Genomic DNA, 12,497 nt, shown 5'->3' with positions numbered 1-12,497 from the left:
TGGAAATACATCCAGTTAAAATGCTACCAGGCTCTCCCACAACCGCGCTCTCCCTGGAATTCTGCAAACCTGTGCTGGATTTCCAGAATCCTGAGAAAGTCGATTTGGGCATCTTTGCTAGTTTTTGTCATGACTTTTGCTGAATCGAGAATTCTCCATTCTTGCTGATATCCTTGGGACTTCCTCATAGTTGTGGCAAGGAAATCTGAGATCCCACCTGTAATAGTGACACAAAGTTTCCCCTTTAAAAAACTTTATGTTTAAAAAAATTAAAAAAAGGAAAAAAAACTTTATGTTTAAAAAAAAAAGAAAAAAGAACTTGAGAAACCCAGCCTGGAAAAGCTCTGTGTACGATTTTAACTGTACGATGCTCTGAAAAAGGTGAAGTTAGAGAGATCATGATGCCATTAGTGACTGACCTCAAGCTGCAGGGCAGCTTGTCTTTCCGGAAGACTACCATAGTGGGGTGAGGGTGGAGCCCCAGGGCACAGGGGACAGTATGGGAGGAGGGGCTGACGATAGAATTTTCATTCATCTCTCGGATTTGAGAATCTGCCCAGTGGTATAGCCACTAGCATGGCTGGTCCCAAGGGAGTTTGGTTGCAGAAAGAGACCTGCCAGTCTTTTGTGGTTAAAGTCAGAGGGCTTTGATGTCTTATTCAGGTACCGATCAATGGCAGGAGCAGAACCATTCTTCACTGGTCCTCCTGGCTGGGGCCTCTGGTGTGTTAGAAGCAACTGCAGCTGTCTGAAACATCTGTTGAGCTGCCCCTAAGCTCCAGGCCATGGCTACCAGAGAAACATTCCAATCCGTGGCCTGCTTCTTAGGCTGCTCTGACCTCTGAGTCCACGGTCATTGGGAGAAGTGGCTGTTCCCAGCCTCAGATAAAAGGAAAGGTGGTCTCGGCGTCATCCGTGTTCTGTCTCCATGTCCAGAAGAAGCTGTGATCAAAGGGGAAGCGCTTGGGAGTCAGAAATAGCTGCCAGGGACTTGCCAGACCCTCAGGGTGCAGCAGCTGCCTGGAGTCATTGGAGCCCAGGCCCCTACCCTGTGTTCACTGCCCCTAGGCTGGGTGACTATAGCTGAGTCACTGAGCTACAGTCACTAAGATAAAGCCAGATGAGACCTATGCAGCTTGCCCTCCTCATGAGGTTCGAGTGCAGAGGCCATGTGGCAGGAATTTTGGCTCTCTGTGCTGGGTCAGGCTTGGTCAGCTGTGTCACCTGTGGAGTTGCTTACGGTGGGGAGCCAGGACCTCAGAGCAAAGCTGCCGTGCCTCAGCCTCTGACTCTGAGCCTCCTGAGAGGTAGCGAGCCGCCCCTCCAGGAGCACAGGCAGACGCCGGCTTTCATGTGGTAGGTGTTGGTACCACCTGCTAGTGCTTTTGACTAGGTGCATTAATATTGGTATTAATAATAGAGGCTGGCATTTAAGTAAGCACACAGCATATGTCAGAGGCTGTTCTGAGGTGTTCCAATCTGTTTAACCCTCACCTGTACATGCAGGAGCTGCCGGGGAAATCTGCATCACATGTCAGAGGAAACAGAGGCAGTGCTGCAGGTCCGTTTCACAGAGACACAGAGCCATACAGCATCTGTGGAGAGGTGGAATAAGGAACCATGCATCCACTCCTTCCTTCCAGAAGCAGAGTGTGATGTTAGTATTGTCAGCACTCCAGGATCCAGAATCGCGGAAGACTCTGCACTTGCCTAAGAGGAGTTATTTAGATTGGGTTAATTGAAATGGGAAGACCTGAGTATGGAGGAGCTGATGTAATGTTGAGAGCGGTTTTTTGTAGCAGGCGGCAGAGTTAGTGGGGAATGGAGCAGGGCCTTGGGGGCCTCGCTAGGGCTACAGCGGCCAGTAGTTGCCCCCCCCTCCCCGCCTGGCTGTCCGAGGAGTGCAGGATGGGGCTAGGGGGACCCGCCCCCGGCCGGCTGAAGTCATGAACTCCAATCTAGCGAATCTGCCTCCCCACATCATTAGTACAAGGACAACACTGAGGGCAGACCCACCTGACGGCATTAAAGTCTTCCCCAATGAGGAGGACCTCACAGACTTGCAGGTCACCATGGAGGGCCCTGAAGGGACTCCCTATGCTGGAGGTCTGTTCCAAATGAAGCTCCTACTGGGGAAGGACTTCCCTGCCTCCCCACCCAAGGGCTACTTCCTGACTTCCACCCAAATGTGGGCCCTAATGGTGAGATCTGTGTCAATGTGCTCAAGAGGGACTGGATGGCTGAGTTGGGCATAGGACATGTGCTGCTGACCATCAAGTGCCTGCTGATCCACCCTAACCCAGAGTCTGCACTCAATGAGGAGGCAGGCCGCCTGCTTTTGGAGAACTATGAAGAGTATGCTGCCTGGGCCCGTCTGCTCACAGAAATCCATGGGCGAGCATGTAGCACCAGCAGCGGGAGGGCTGAGGCTACCCGGGACCTGGCCAGTGGGGCTTCAGTCTCCTCTGTTGACCTTATGACCCCAGGAGTCCTAGGAGGAGCTGAGGGTCCCATGGCCAAGAAAAATGCAGGTGAGCGAGATAAGAAGCTGGCAGCCAGGAAAACGTTGGACAAGAAGTGAGCACTGAGACACTGTAGTAGGGCTCTTCTCTCTCCGTCCCTCCCTTCTGTTCTGTCTCCTCCCACTCTGTCTCTAAGTTATTTAAATTATGGCTGGGGTGGGGGAGGGACTCCGGGGGGGGGCACCAGAACCTGGATTTGGTTTTCTAAATAAAAAGTTGGAAAAGTGAAAAAAAAAAAAGAAAGAAAAAAAGAAATGGGAAGACCCATTCTAAATGTGGGCAGCACCTTTTCACTAGGGTCTTAGGCTTCATACAGAGGGGAACAAAGAGCTGAGCATGAGCACTTCTCTCTCTGACTCTCTGTCTCTGTCTCTGTCTGTCTCTCTGTCTCTGTCTCTCTGTCTCTGTCTCTCTGTCTCTGTCTCTGTCTCTGTCTCTCTCTCTCTCTCTCTCTTTCTCTCTCTCTCTCTCTGTTCCTAGCTGCACATACATGTGACTGCCACCTGATGATCCTGCTACTGAGACCTCTGGCCATGGACTGTACTTCAAACTGAGCCAAAAGGAATCCTTCCTGCCTTAAGCTGCTTTCGTCAGGTATTTTGTTCAGTGGTGAGGTGAGTAAGTGCACACAGCAATCATCAGTAGCCAGCCTCACTCCCAGCAGGCAGGGCAGCACACACCTTGGATCCAAGCACTCAGGAGGCAGAGGCACTTGGATCTCTGAGTTCAAGGCCAGCCTGGTCTATACATCCAATTCCAGAATAGTCAGAGCTACATAGAGAAAAACCCTGTCTGGGGGGAAAAAAAGAGATAGATAGATAGGTAGATAGATAGATAATAGATAAATAGATGATAGATAGGTGATAGATGATAGGAAGATGATAGATTATAGATAAATAGATAATAAATGATAGATAAATAGATGATAGATAAATGATTGATGGATACATACATACTAGCTAGTTAGAGATAGGTGGTAGATAGATATCTAGATAGATAGATAGATAGATAGATAGATAGATGATTCATATATACTTACATACATACATGCATACACACATACATACATGATAGAATAGTATCTGCACTCCCTCCCTGACCATGGCGTGGTCGGAGGCCTGGGTAAAGATGGAATGGTCTCCATCTGTGCCCGTACTTTGTCGTTTCTGGTAAAGTAACTTCACAGTGCTCAAGACTTAGTCACTACTCACTGTTCACCTAGCTTTGCTCTCCAAAGACAGGGTATAGTCTAGCCAGCTGGGAACTAGCCAGCCTTCATAGTCCCCAGGTTGGCACAGAGATGTCTGGTGCCTCCAGGCCAGGTTTCATGTTGCGTCCTGGCCTTCCTGTCCCCATGAACCCTTGGCTCATTACTCCGCTCACACCCCTCCTGTATCACGGTAGTCATGGTGGTCCACACTGAGAGCTATCATTGTGCTGGCTAGACAACCAGGCGTAGGATCCTGATTATGGTGTCGTCCATATGTCTCACAGGGCAGCATGACTGACTCCTTTCTCTCTGGCTATTTCCCACTCTGGCACAGGTCTATTATGACCCTAGAACCTAGAGTTGCACAGACAGCCAACACCTACCTTTTGACCTGTACCCTTCTGCTCTCTTGGGGGGGGTCTCCTCCTGTCGCTCAGAGCTTCCTCTGTACCAGAGCCAGACGGCTGAGCCGTTGTGAAGCACACATCCGCCACTGGCTGGGGATGTGGAAGAGTGCCCGAGGCCATCCTCTCAGCTCCAGCCAGACCCAACTGTGGCTCCTTCTTGCCCAGTTAATTCAGATCCCACATCTAGAGTCCTTCGGCCCCACCCACTTCCCACCAGGCTGTGCAACATTTCCACAGTGTGCATTGGATTAGGTCTTCCAGGTCTAAACCCCATCAATCCCAGCGTGGAGAAAAATCTTCCCTGCTTGTGCCTCTCAGGACCCTCTTGTGCCTCCCAGGACCCTCTGCTCCTGCACTGCAGACTGGGCTCTGAAGAAGTCCTGGACTTGGGCAGGGCAGTCATACTCCCCCTACCCTGAATCCTCCCTGCCTCCTCCTCCCTCCTCCCTCTCTCCCCTGTTGATCAGCGTGATGATGCTGATCAGGCCACTGATTCCCCAGCACTGTCTCAGAAGTCATGAGTGGTGGAGACATTAAAAAAATTATCACATCCATTTCCTTAGTGTTGGTGAGTGGGGCACGTGAATGTCAGGGCACCAATGTGGGGGTCAGAAGACAACCTGTGGGCTTGACCCTCTCCTTCCACTGTGTGGGTCCCAGAGACTGAACTCAGGTATGGCAGTAAGTGCCCTTCCCCACTGAGGTATCTCGCTGCCCCTTCAATTGATGTGTCTGGCTCCTTTATCCATGCTTGGTCTCCCTCACTGGACCAAGAAGACAGACATAGATTGGGTCCAGAGGATGGTGCTGGATGGATAGGAATCGACCACACTGGTTAGGAGCCATCATTTGCTAAATGAAATCAAAGCAGGGTCCTGGGGCATATGTCCCCAAATAGCACACAAGACTCACCCAGCTTGGACTTCTCAGGCATCAAGGAGGGCACAAACCCAGCTTAGGCCCCTGTTTCCACCACTGGGTTGGGAGTATGTATTTGAAACAGTATCAGCCACTTTCCTGAATGGCACCAGATGGCCCTCAGTTACAGATGCCCAGGCAGAAGGAAGTGAGCCGAGTCCCCCAGCCTCCATCCCTCAGTCCCTGACCCATGTCCAGCTGGCTCTACCAAAGAGCTGACCTCAAGCTCTGTGTGGCCAGCTGTGTCTGCTTCATGTTGACTCATTTTAAAGTGCTTCACTCTTTGGCCATTCAAATTTATCAGCTCTATATCCCAGGCCCTGAAATCAGTTAGTTACTGACACCCATGCTAATTAAGCTAATTAAGAGTTTAAGAATCCTTTAATAATGGCTTGACCAAGATAGGTGAATGAATCCAAAATGCCTCTTGTTGATTAAGCTCAGGGGCACAGTTTTTTTTTTTAAGACAAAACTCATAAAAACCACAATTACATCAGTGTTCGAGGGAGGTTACATCAGTGTTTGGGGCTGCGGTAACCTTGTAACATCTGTCTTTTTGCAGAGCTTAGCAGGATTTTCCAGACACAACACGACAATTATTTTTGATTTACACTTCCTCTAGTTATTTTAGCTTTATGTTTTAGCTTGCACAAACATTAATTATTTTGGTTAATACATCTGGACAATGGTTAGGGTCGCAGACAGTCTCCAAAGCTTTGCCAAGGCGGATGTGGTTATTAAGGGTTGGAAGGCTGAGAAAGCAGACTCAAAATGGAGTCAGAACAGGATCGTGTTACCTTAGTCTCTTCAACCCAATCCTGCTGTATCCAGCAGCACAGGCTAACCCACCCCCATCACCCTCTCCACAAGTAGCAGGTGTTCTCACTCTCTCAGGCATGAAAGTGGAAGTCACACGAGTTCATTTTCAGGCTGAGTTGAAGGATCCCTTTTCTTCCTAGAGGTATTTATGCATTTGTTTATTGTTTATTTTACCTTTTTGTTATGCCTGGAACTCCTGATCTTCCTTCCTTTAAATCCCGGGCTGCTGGGATCACAGGTGTTCCGCCCATCCCATTTATGTGGTTCTGGGGGTGCTCATGTTCAGTTGATGGGTAGAGTCTCAGGCAGGAATGCATTTGTGGGAGCTTTCCCTGAACTTCCCTCCACCGGTCCTGCAAGAGATCCAGCCTCATGCCTGTTTCTGAGCATGTGACTTTCATTTGTCACTTGTCCCCAGTATTTCATATAGTCACATGATGGTGTTTATAGCAACATCGAAGCTTTGAATAAATGCTGAGGTATCATCTCCAAAGGTGGAGGGGAAGGGGAACGTCAGACTGAAACAGACAATGGGATGAGGTCGCGATTATTTAGAAGTAGGGGGAGGGGGTTGTATAAATTATAACCCCGGTCATGTGTTCTGGCAAATTCCTCCAAAACTAATTATCATTAGGCAACTTCTAAAGCCTCGGGGACTTCCGGGGAGCTCCTAAGACTCAGGAAGCAGACAACCCAGAAGCCCCAGGAAGCTCCTGAAACTGACCAGATGTGCTAGGTTCCTCTTTCCCTAAGCTTATCTAAGCAGTAAGGATGACGGGGAGACAGAGCAGCGGAGCTGATGGAAAAGACACTCTGTGGCCTGCTGAGCTGCCTGCAGGCTGTGCACTGAGCTCCAGGGTACCAGCTTTCATGAGCTGTTACCCACGCTGGGGTGGCCTTTGGTGATGCAACTGTCTTTGAATCATTTCTGTTCCTCTCTCTTTTACTTCTTCAGGTAACCCCGATAAACTCCTTGATTCTCCAAGTTGGACTTTGGTGGTACCTCACTTTTGGTCTGTCACTGGTTTTCTATCTGCAGCAAGTAGATGTTGTTCATGGTTCCCAAAGATAGCATCACAAAATTCAGTCACTTGCCAACTACAGAAGCTCTCAGGAGACCCACACGTGAACCAGAAAGCCATCTTATCAGGCAAAAGCATCTCCGATGACCCCTCAGTGGGTCAGGTGACACCAGTCACTCCTCTAATTGTGACTCTTTGCAGAGACAATGGCTGGTGGGCTGTGAGGGGCCCAGCAGCTAGCATGTCCACAGGAGACTTATCTTTAAAATGTGCTCAGTTTATTGAGCAAACACTCCTTAAAAAAGCATGTTTACATGAAAGTAGAACAGACATCTCACCGAGTGGGGAGCAGCTAGTCGGGCAGAAAATGCTGCTCCAGGGTTCCACTGGGGGAAATCATCTCCAGTGAGGACGATTTGGAAGCATTTAGGCATGACCCAGATCTTCTGTGAAGACCTTTGGCTGTGACAGGCTAGGGAGATGGCGCTGTTGTGGAGCCAGAGGGTCCTGACAGTGTCAGCCAGTGGTTAGTGCTGGTACGCAAGCATGTGTGAGCTCAGCAACTATGCCAGAAGTTCAATGGTCACTGAAGCCACGGCCACACGTAGAGTCTCCAAGTTCTCTTACTGATGGAGATCATTGCTAAGGTGTAAGACGACATGGTGTGTCTTAAGGGCCACATGCTTAGGGGCCACCTCCAAAGTTTCAACTTTTGTATCATTTCATTGAGTAGTAGCTTTGGAGCTCACAACTTATCAAGGCTCATCCTGGGCTTGACTCGGAGCTGAGCTGCCTGATAGCTGATCCATTTGAACCTCAGAGCTGGGGGTGGGGTTTGGGGGGGTGAGGTAATTCTGCCTGGTGTCAGGCTCCTATCTTATAGGCATTACATTATTTTGAGTCACACAAAATGATTTTGAAGCCACACACAAAAAGAGTTTTACTTACGTCTTGTCTATTGCTCATTCACCATATACCTGGCTCGTTTCATGTGGGGCAATCCTCACACTAGATGGAGTTGCTATTCAATTCCCATTTCACAGTCAAGAACACTGAGGCAAGAGTGGGCTCTGTCCAAGGTCCACACGGCTTATTCCAGAATCCACCATTACTCCAGGCTTGTGGTGTGCCTGAGCCCAGAATTGCCCGTCAATCCAATTTCTGATGGCCGACAGTGGCTAGATCCTTGTTCTGTACTACAGGAGGCCATACCCAGTCAAGGGGCATGAGACACACGGGCAGAACATGGCTCCTCATTGGGATACTTGGCTCAAATCTAAGTTCAGTTCTTTGCCAGGAACTATGGCTTCTTTTTTAAATTATTTTTATTTTTGACTTTTTGATTTTTTTCAAGAAAGGGTTTCTCTGTGTAGCCCTGGTTACCCTGGTACTCCCTCTGTAGACCAGGATGCCCTTGAACTCAGAAATCCGCCTGCCTCTGCCTCCCAAGTGCTGGGATTAAAGGCGGGTGCCACCACTGCCGGGCTGGAAGTATGGCTTCTTAAGCCACAGCTTCCCAACGTGGCAGTGGAGACACCTGTCATTGTGCTGTCACCAGAGAGACTGGCAATCTGCAGGTCTCTTGCTGACGTGAAAGGACTTCCCACACATTCAAATGTCTTTTCCTTCCTCCCTTCGTTGTCTGACAAATGTAAGATGTGCTTTAGTCATACTCCCCCCACGATACTGGGACAGGTGGAAGCTCTCTGGCCCCCCAGAGGGAGGCTGTCAGCCGCCACTCATACCGATCTAGAACAGACTTCCTGACTCTCATCTGCACATGAGACCCAGGCAGTTGGCTCTGATTCTGAGGGACAGGCCACCGCTGCCCACCTGGGTAATTAGTCCTTCCAAGCTGAGGTCTGAGGCTCTCTGCACAGCGCATCCTTGGGACCTGAGTTCTGGGTTCCACAGCGTGGGCACCGACTGGAGGTGTGGGTGCCGACCTGAGGCACGGGCTGGAGAGGGGCAGACAAAGGTGGGACAGCAAGAGCCTCCCTCCCACACCCAAACCTTTCCTTTACCAACAAGCCCCTTCTTTCATGTGTTTTGATGCTGCAGCCAGCTGATCCAGGCTAGCTTGTGTGCACATGGGCGGGGTGAGCAAGCAAACTGAAAAAATAACAGACAAAAGAACAGAAAAGCTCAGGTCAGATAGGTTATACACACTCGGGTGGAGTCTGACGACCAGAATCTCAGTATATGCGTTAGGTACAGCCCAGGGGGCTGGATCTAGCTAGGTCAGTAGGAGACCTCTGTAGGTGAGCAGTCTCTGGCTCTAAGCCGCCTGGAAGATGAAGCCACAGTTGCTGGTTTTTGTACACGTGGATCAATTCTTCGTAAGCACTTATACTTTACCTCTTTTGAGCCTGGCCTGGGGGTGCGGGAGGTGGGAAGCTTTGCCCATATTCTGTGCGTTATTTAAGGCCTTGGGGTTCTTGACATGCCCAGGTCAACGATATAAAACTCCCTACAGTACCCCATCAACTATGAGCTGGCAATAGCTTCTGAGGATGGGTGGGAGCCTGTGAGCCCCTCCCCCATCCATGGTAGCTTGACAATGCAGGTGACCGCAGCTGCTCCAAGTACGGATACAACATCCACACCGTGTCCAGATGACGGTGCTCACAGCATTCCTCCCACCCTCCAGCTCTTGCTTTCTTTTCTCTTCCGCCTTGTCTCCTGAGCCTCGGAGTGGCCTGCTGTCAGCTGAGCACTCGACAGTACCTGCTCTCAACACTTCAGACCAGAGACACATCTCTGCACTGATCTCTGCCCACTGCCGACAGAAGCCGCTCTGACCGACTCAGAGAGCAGCCCTGGTCCATGGTTACAAACATAAATCCCCAGGGAGCAAGACAAAGATGATGAGATCACGGCTTTGACCCCTGGCACCCCTCGCACAGTCACACGTCGAGACACACAGTCCACCTTGGCAAGAAGAGCTCTGGGCAGGGGGTCTTGGGACAGGGTTCCTTAGCTCTTTGTTTGCCGATGGTGAGGGCCAGGCTGAGGAAGCAACAGCTGGTGCTTAGGTAGGTCCTTAGCCCACCCAGCCTGAGGCCCTTGAAACATGACCGGTCAGTGGGGACCAGGGCAGCACCGGATCTGCTGGTTAATGCTGTGTCAGAGAGCCTAGGTGAAGAAGGGATGCTGGGATGCGGCATGTCCCTTGGAGTCTTAGCTGGCCACCTGGAGAACAAGGCGTAGGATAATGACTCCTTCCTCCTGCCCCGAGGAAGCAGGCACTGGCCTAGCTCCTCTGCTTGCTCCCCCAAAGTTGACCCTAACCATCCATATCCTTACCCTCCCACAGCTTCCCTCAGCCATAGAGCCACAGGGAACCAGGAACATCCCAGGCCTCTGTGACCAGTGCATCACCACACAAAGGCCCTGGGAGAATCTTGATAACAGTGAGACTATAGAGCCGGGTGGTGGCTCGAGCCTTTAATCCCAGCACTCTGGAGTCAGAGACAGGTGGATCTGAGTTCAAGGCCAGCCTGTTCTACAGAGTGGGTTCCAGGTCAGCCAGGGCGACGCAGAGAAACGCTCTCTCAGTAAAACAGAACAAGACAGAGTGAGGCTTCAGGAGGGGACCCCCACATTTAATATACTCCCATGTGCCTACTGTCCCACATTTTAACAGGTGCTGTGTGGGCCCTCCATGCAGTGGGGGTGGTAGATAGAAAGATGTGGCCCTGAAAACTCTTGCAGAGTTTACAGTTCTGTGTGTATGCATGTGTATGCGTGTCCACATGGGCAGATATCAACAAGGTCCAAGGACTTGGAGTGAGGTTGACAACAGGAAACACAGAAGCAATACAGCCCAGGTCAGGCTGGAATGGGGATGGGGACAGGAGAAGACAGGAGCAGCAGACAGAGAGGAGCGTGGAGGGAAATCATCCTGGGGTGGAAAGCAGTGTACTAGTGTTATAAACCTTGGGAGAGCATTGGGAAGCCATAGCAGGCCACGTTCAAAGGCCCGAGCTGCATGTGAGGCTCAGGAAGTCACACTGCCTGCAGGGTGGCGGGTCGCTTGTGGGACCTGCAAGGGTGGGGTCTGCTGTTGTGGCAGGTCTCTGCACTTGTGCTGCAGAGCCTTGGTTCTGGCACAAGTCTGTCATATCATGTGGGCACCATTGTGGGATAGTTGGGAAAAGCTGGGCACACACATGCCCTGGCCCGGCACATTGTGTGGGTCATAAACAGAAGTGATTGTCCTGTGGATGCCTTGGCTGTGCCCTGGGCTCCTTGTCTTGCCACCCTCCTCGATGTCCTGGTAGGGCCTGGGGGTTCAGCCCTTCCCCACCCACGCTACTGCCACCGTAGGTTCTGCCAGCTATTCTCTCACAGATAATCACTTCCGAGCCAGGGCTGCCTGTGGTGACAGCAGCTCTCTGATTTCCTGTGACAGCCCCTATTCTCTGCGGAGGCTTCTACCCACCAGCCCTCTCTGGGAGCGGGGGCCCCACCCGGTCTCACAGAAGTATGTCTTTAATAACCACTGGGACAGTGGCTGATGGACTGGCCATGAACTTCCCCTGGTCCAAGTAACAGAGCTCAAAAGACAAAGGGGACTTCAGAGCCCACAGCCTTGTTCCCGGCCCCGCGTCCTCTTCCCAGGCCCTCCCTGGCCCTGGCCCCTTTGTTCAGGGTTCAAGAGCATGAGCTGCCAAGATTCCGACCGAAGCGTTTGCTGGTCAACATCTTAATAGCTAGACAAGAAGGGAGAAATGGGCGCCTAGGAAGGGGACAGCTAATGGGGCACTGAGGAAGCCGACAGTGAGGGATCCAATTAACTCTTCACTCCACAACCCCAGGCCAGGCTGAAGCGGGAATGCAAGGTGCTGAGAAGAGACTATTTTGAAAGACCCAGCTCCTCGGGACCACCTGGAACCTCCATGGTGGACTCCAGTTGGGAAGTGCTTCACAAGACCCCTTTGGGGATTGAAAAACCATTTTAAGGGGTCACCTAAGACTGTGGAAGAGCATGGGTATTTATGTTATGATTCATAAAAGTAGGAAATTGTAGTTATGAAGTAGCAACCAAAAATAAATTTATGGTTCGGGGTCACCACAACATGAGGAATTGTATTAAAGGGTCGCAGCATTAGGAAGGTTGAGGGACGCTGCTCTAGACACACCCTGGGAACTCAGAACTCCATAGTAGGAGGCCAGGACACAGGAAGGCCACTGCCCGACTTGAAGGCTGCATTTGCTTGCTCGTCCTGTCTCTCATCCCGGCTTCTGGGACAGCCAGGCTTTCTCCACCTCAGGTTTCAAGCTGTGGGATGCAGGCCGGGGCATTCATTGCTCACAGCGGCCCAGGCTCAGGTTCCATCCAGCTGACTCCAGGTGAGGGATGCCAAGAAGCTGGATGGCCTCTACGGTGGCTGCTTTTCATTCAGGGGGTTCTGGGTCAGAATCGATTCAGAGGATAGACCTGGTTGTGTGAAGACAAACCTGGGCTGTTGTGGACCAGTGGGGTTAAACTGGACCAGCCTGGGTTAAATTGGACCAGCCTGGGTTAAACTGGACCAGCCTGGGTTAAATTGGACCAGCCTGGGTTAAATTGGACCAGCCTGGGTTAAATTGGACC

General features: G+C 51.0%; 1 pseudogene; it reads left to right on the top strand.

Annotated features, from left to right (window-relative positions):
- The first annotated feature begins 1,946 nt into the window (after positions 1-1,946).
- Positions 1,947-4,512, top strand: LOC116091840 (annotated as a pseudogene).
- The last annotated feature ends 7,985 nt before the right edge of the window (positions 4,513-12,497 follow it).

Source organism: Mastomys coucha, unplaced genomic scaffold (assembly GCF_008632895.1).
Source record: "Mastomys coucha isolate ucsf_1 unplaced genomic scaffold, UCSF_Mcou_1 pScaffold15, whole genome shotgun sequence".
Lineage (NCBI taxonomy): Eukaryota > Metazoa > Chordata > Mammalia > Rodentia > Muridae > Mastomys > Mastomys coucha.
The sequence above is the reverse complement of the archived record's forward strand: the minus strand, read 5'-3'. Positions and strand labels throughout refer to the sequence as shown.